Source organism: Acomys russatus, chromosome 3, assembly GCF_903995435.1.
Source record: "Acomys russatus chromosome 3, mAcoRus1.1, whole genome shotgun sequence".
NCBI classification, from domain to species: Eukaryota; Metazoa; Chordata; class Mammalia; order Rodentia; family Muridae; genus Acomys; species Acomys russatus.
The window spans coordinates 34832144-34838073 of record NC_067139.1 but is presented as its reverse complement, the minus strand read 5'-3'; positions in this window follow the sequence as shown (position 1 = coordinate 34838073).

Below are 5930 nucleotides of genomic sequence, written 5' to 3'. Positions count from 1 at the left end.
CTTCCTTCCTTTTTCCTTCCTTGCTTCTTTCCTTCCTTCCCATTCTTCCTTCCTTCTGCCCTTCCTTCCTTCTTCCGTCCTTCCTTCCTTCCTTCTTTCCTTCCATCCTTCCATCCTTCCTTCCTGCTACCCCCTGGCCCCACAAGATCTCATGCAGCATGGGCTGGCTTTAAACTCAGTATGTAACCAAAAATGACCTTGAGCTTTTTTTTTTTTTCAACTCTTGTCTCACTTTTTTCCATTTTATTAATTTATTCATATTACATCTCGATTGTTTCCCCTTCCCCTGTCTCCTCCCATTCTTCCCTCCCTCCCACTTCCCCCCTTCTCCCCTCCCCTATGTCTGTGATTGAGGGAGACCTCCTCCCCCTATATATGCTCTTAGAATATCGAGTCTCTTCTTGGTAACTTGCTATCCTTCCTCTGATTGCCGCCAGGCCTCCCCATCCAGGGGATGTGGTCAGAAAAGGGGCACCAGAGTTCGTGTGAGAGTCAGATCTCACTCTCTACTCAACGGTGGAGAATATTATGATCGTCGGCTAGGTCTTGGTAGGGGTAGTTTAATGGCTATATTCCCCCAGGGACATATGCTCAACCATGTTCATAGCTGCTTTATACATAATAGCCAGAACATAGAAAGCCTAAGTGTCCCTCAGTAGAAGAATGGACTAAGAAACTGTGGTACATTTACACAATGGAATACTACTCAGCTATTAAAAACAAGGAAGTCCCGAAATTTGTGGACAAATGGATTGATCTAGAAATTATTATAATGAGTGAGTTCACCCAGAAGCAAAAAGAGACAAATGGTATATACTCACTTATATCAAAACACTAGTCCAAGGGATATGTACCATGAAAAACTTTACTTACCAAGAAAGTGGGTCAGAGGAGAGGACATCCTATTGAGACTTTAGGCGAGAGTAACATGGAATAATAAGGAAATAGTAGGACCCACAGGGTCCTGGAAACCTACAAGAAGAACTTTATGACAGGCAGATCTGGGTCCTGGGGTCCTCCTCAAACTAAGGCACCAGCCAAGGAGAATATGACCTTGAGCTTTTGATCTTCCTGTTTTCACCTCTCCAGCTCTGGGTTGACAGGTGCACATCACCATGCTCTATCTATATGGTGTTGAGATGGAATTTTGTGTATGTGGTGAGCACTCAGCGATAGCTGAAACCCTGTAGTACAGTTCTAACAGTTTCCTCCAGTTCCCAAGGCTGCTGGCCCTGGAAGCCCTGTCTTAGGGAAAAAAACAGAAGACAAACTCTAGCCGAGCATGGTGACACACACCTTTAATCCCAGCACTTGGGAGGCAAAGGCAAGCGGATCTCTGAGTTCGAGGCCAGACTGGTCTAGAAAGTCCAGGACTACAAGAGAAACCCTGCCTCGAAAGACAAACAAAACAAAACAAAACAAAACAAAACAAACAAAACAAGACAAGACAAAAACAAAATAACTTCCCCCAAAAAACAAAACCAAAAAACCAAACTCCTAAAGAATGCAATCACAGATACATTCCCTCATGACCCACAAGTGTCCCTGTTCAGCAGCCCATGGCTCTTTTGTCTTCAGCAGTTTATGTCTCCCTCATTAGAACTGAGCATCGCTTCTTGCAGTTTGGTTACCCAGCATGCTATAGACTCAGGTCCTGCCTGGGGTTAGTTGATAGTCCTCATACAGACTGGTGGGGAAGCAGGTTTACAGCGTAGCTGTGACAGGAGTGGTTAGTACAGAGCACAAAGATGACCAGCAGAGGGCGGTAGTGGGACTGAGATGCTTCAGAGGAAGCCTTTATCAGCCTAGACATCTGGAGGGGCCTGCAGCTGGCTAGTCCTCCTTCCTTTAAGCCATGCATGTTTGGTTGTGGGGAGAAGCTGTGCCTTCTGTAAACCTGAGCATTGGCCAAGGGTTAAGCTTGTACAGTCCCATGTTTTAAGAGCAAAATGAAGAGGAGGGATGGCGCCTCTCTTTATATATGCCCCAAAGCTCTTCAGCAAGTCTGTGAAGAAGGCATGGTTTTCTCAAAATGGCTGACACTGGATTGGTAGGCTAGGCCAGTTTTCATTTGCTGTTGAGACAGACAGAGAGAGAGAGAGAGAGAGAGAGAGAGAGAGAGAGAGAGAGAGAGAGAGAGAGAGAGAGAGAGAGAGAGGGGGGGGGAGGGGGGACTGTTTCCTCCTCCCGAGCTTGGCGATGTCCACCATCACCTGTTACTTGACTCTGCATCACACTGGGACATGCCTTACATAGATTCCCTGCTCTGAAGCCCCATTACCAGAAATCCTATGTCAGACTTAATTAAGCCAAAGACCCTGCGTTTGTGGCATTTAATAGGCTCCCTTCTCTCTCCAGTAATTCCGAAGCTTGCTAGTATACAGATGTCCGTGGCTGGACACTTCTCCTCTCATGGGCATGGGCACTTGGGGGGGGGATGAGGATGTCTCGATTAAAGGGAGATTCTGAGGTTGAAGTTCTGAGGTGCGGCCATGTTATATAAACACACTTTGGGGGCTTGTGCTATGACCGTTTAGATCTGCTTCGGTAGCATGTGCTTGGTGTGTTTTGTTTTTTAGCTTACGCTGCTGGACTGGAGTCTTGTTCTAATGGGTGTCTACAGCTGCCCTGGTGCTCAGAATACACAGACAGACAAGGGAAATCAGTTCAGAAGCAACTGGGTCAGACCCTTAGGAGAATATCAGGAGATGCGACAAAGCCGGCCACTGCAGGGTGAGACCGGCTCTGCTCCATGCCACCTCCAGCCCCACTCCCACTATTTACTTTGTATTAACCTGGATTTTTGACTTCCCTGCAGGAAAGAATTTCAGGATGAGCCATTAGGAAACAGAGCTAGAGGTTTGTTTGTTAAGCATTTTAAACACGTTTAAGAATGGGAGTTAATGGAAAGGAGGGATGCGCTCCTCAGAGGGCCACTGTGGGCTGCGTAAGAGTCACTGTGGGGTGTCTTTGCAGTTGCCATGTATAGTGTTTTCAAGTGGCTTCCAGAGGTGAATCTCAAGGCTTGCTGAAGAACTCAAATAAGCTCACAGGAGGGGTCCCGGGTGCTGCAGGGAGAACCCCACGTCGCGGCCTTGCAGGGAAGTCACGGTCCTCTACTGTTAACAAAAGTTTACTCAGTCTGTACGGTCCCTGGGAGACAAAAGAGAAAAGAGGAAGGCTACCTTCAAGAGCACGTAAGTTTGGGCCTGGCACATGGCTCACTGATGTTTCAACACTCGTCTCTGTAGAAAAGGAGTATGGTTTTTCAAAGGCTCTTAGCTGCCATTTCTGATTCTCAGCTGACAGGAAACTTAGACTAGCCTCTGGGGCTAGGGGTTCATGTCAAGTGACAGAGGCCAGGACTATCATTTTAGGTTTTTCCTCTTTAATCTGGGGCCTCTGGGGCCTCCTATGTCAGATCCTCAGAGGGAATGGTGATGTTCTTCTATGGCTGAGCACAGAGCCCGGAGAGTGGAGCAGGCTTTGGCTTCGGTGTTTCTCTCTCTTCAGTCTTTCTACTCTCTAGATTGCATCTCAGCTTTCATTTCATCATTTAACCAAAAGAGCTACATTTTGGTTGTCCTGACAAGCAGGAACCTAACTTGTCAGGCTCGGTGTTTTGTTTTGTTTTTCTCCAGATTTTAGACTCAGCAGCACCCTGTGAACATATGGGCTCCCTCCTCTGGGTCAGTTTCCCTAATGTCGCAAAGATCCATCCATCCTTCCTTCCTTCCTCAGTGTGTTTATGTGCACAGAAGGTAAGCATGCGCAGATCAACCAGAGGTCAACTGTTAGTTTTGTGCCTCAGGTGTCAAACAGAAGGTCTCTCATTGACCTGGGACATACCCGTTTGTCTAGGATGGTTGAACAAGGGTCCTCCTGTTACTGTGGTGTCAAAAACCAGGAGCTAACACCAAGATGCTACAAGGTAAAAAAAAAAAACAAAAAACCAGTTATTATTATGGCTGGGCCAAACTTATAGTCTCATTAAGAGTAGGCAGAGGAAGCAGCCTAGACTAAGAACAGGAGGGCCTTTTTATAACAAGTGAGCACGTGATTTACAAAGCAGAATTTTGCAGTTATTTTTCTGCTCACGGGAAAGGTACATGTTGTGGATTTATAGTCAGACAGTTATCAGAACATACCATGAAACATTTTATGGTCAGTCAATTCTCAGAACATATGAAACAATGAAAACAATTTGTGATGCACAAATCATAAGGTTATAGAGGAAGAACAAGACAAAAACAAACAAACAAACAAACAAACAACAACAAAAAAGATGACTTTCAGCTTGGGACATGATTAGAGAAAAACACGATTAAGGAACAGCATAGAAATAAGTAAAAACTCTAACATTATGTTTAACTAGGAAAAGGAAGAAAGATGGAGTCAGGGGGCCCTTAGCACTGTCTATGACTCTACAACTCTGGGACTTCAAGAATGTCAAAATGTTAGCTGTTTTATGTGGTTGAGGTGAAACGCAGATTCTTGTTTCGTGCTCACCAAGCGCTGTAGCAACTAGGCCCCTGCCTTCCCTCACCCCCCCCCCCCTTTGTGGCCCCACAAAGCCCTTCACAGTGAAGACACTGTGGACACTGGACACCCTTCCCACAGATGAAATTGAAGTAGGGCTATATTAGTGAAGGCCACACTCAAATGGCTTGTTACAAATGGTCTACTCTTTTCATCTTTTAGTGACCATAGCTTCAAGGACAGAATCAGGCTAAACTCAGAAACATAGATTTTTTTTTTTTTTTTAAGAAACAGATTTTTAAAAACTACAAATGGTAAAAAAACATACTATAAGTAAGATTTAAAAAACCCAAAACATGCTTTCTGCAAATAGCAGAGCAGAGATTTACTTTGGAAATCAACTTCAAAGGACAATGCCATCTGAAATGATGGGACCCCAGAAACCTGCTGAAACAAAATAGTGACTTTCTATATTATAGCTTATAGAGTCTATCAGCTAAGACAAATTTAGAGGAATAAATCCAAACAAAGTAAAGGTGAAAAAAAATTCCACAAAACTTTCCTTCAGCTATAGAGTGCAAATATGATGTGGGTCAATGTTTTTAATCCAACATTTACAAACTGCTAGTGCAGTACTCTGTCTGTGTCTGGCTGTCTGTCTGTTTCAGGTAATTTATTGGTTTTTTAAACCATTCCTTTGACAAAATTATTTATCAATGTAAGAAAGCAACCATTCTTTGAAACGCACATGAAAACTGCTGAGCAGGAAGGCTATGGTGGGTTTGTCAGAGTCTTCTTGTTACAGTGGATTAATTCATGACACATGGCTGGCTATGGTCAGGACATTTCTCAGGACCTCTCAGTGACAGATTGTCATGTCATTTAGTACATGTGATTAGTGTCATCAATGTGACAGGATCTAGGCTCACCTGGAGATGGGCCTCTGGGGTCTGAGTGGAGAAATTATCTTGACTGCTTAATTGATGCGTAAAGACCTATCATCACTGTGGGCCAGAGCATTCCCTGGGCAGGGCACCCAGGACTATACACATGATCTGGGCAGCAGAATGCCCCCACTCCCTTCTGTGTCCTGATTACCGATGTGATGTGATCAGCGGCGTCGGGCTTTTACTGCCTTGGCTTCCCTACCATGGCCTGTGAACCAGAACAAACCCATTTTTCCTTAGGTTGTTTTTGTCACAGCTACAAGAACAGACACTAAGTCACTGTTCGGCGACAAAGTATGGTTTTTTGTGTAGTAAGTAGTGATTAACTACACTAGAGTAGGCGCATGTTTTAAACACAAGAATCCAGTGTCCTTTCAACGAAATGATTTTTGATTCATTTAATTTTCAGAAAATTCCAGTCTCTTGCCATCTATTCCAGAAGTTTTCGGTAGAGGGCAGCCGAAGGCTCTTGGCGAAAATCAGGCGCCATTGGAACCCCAGTGG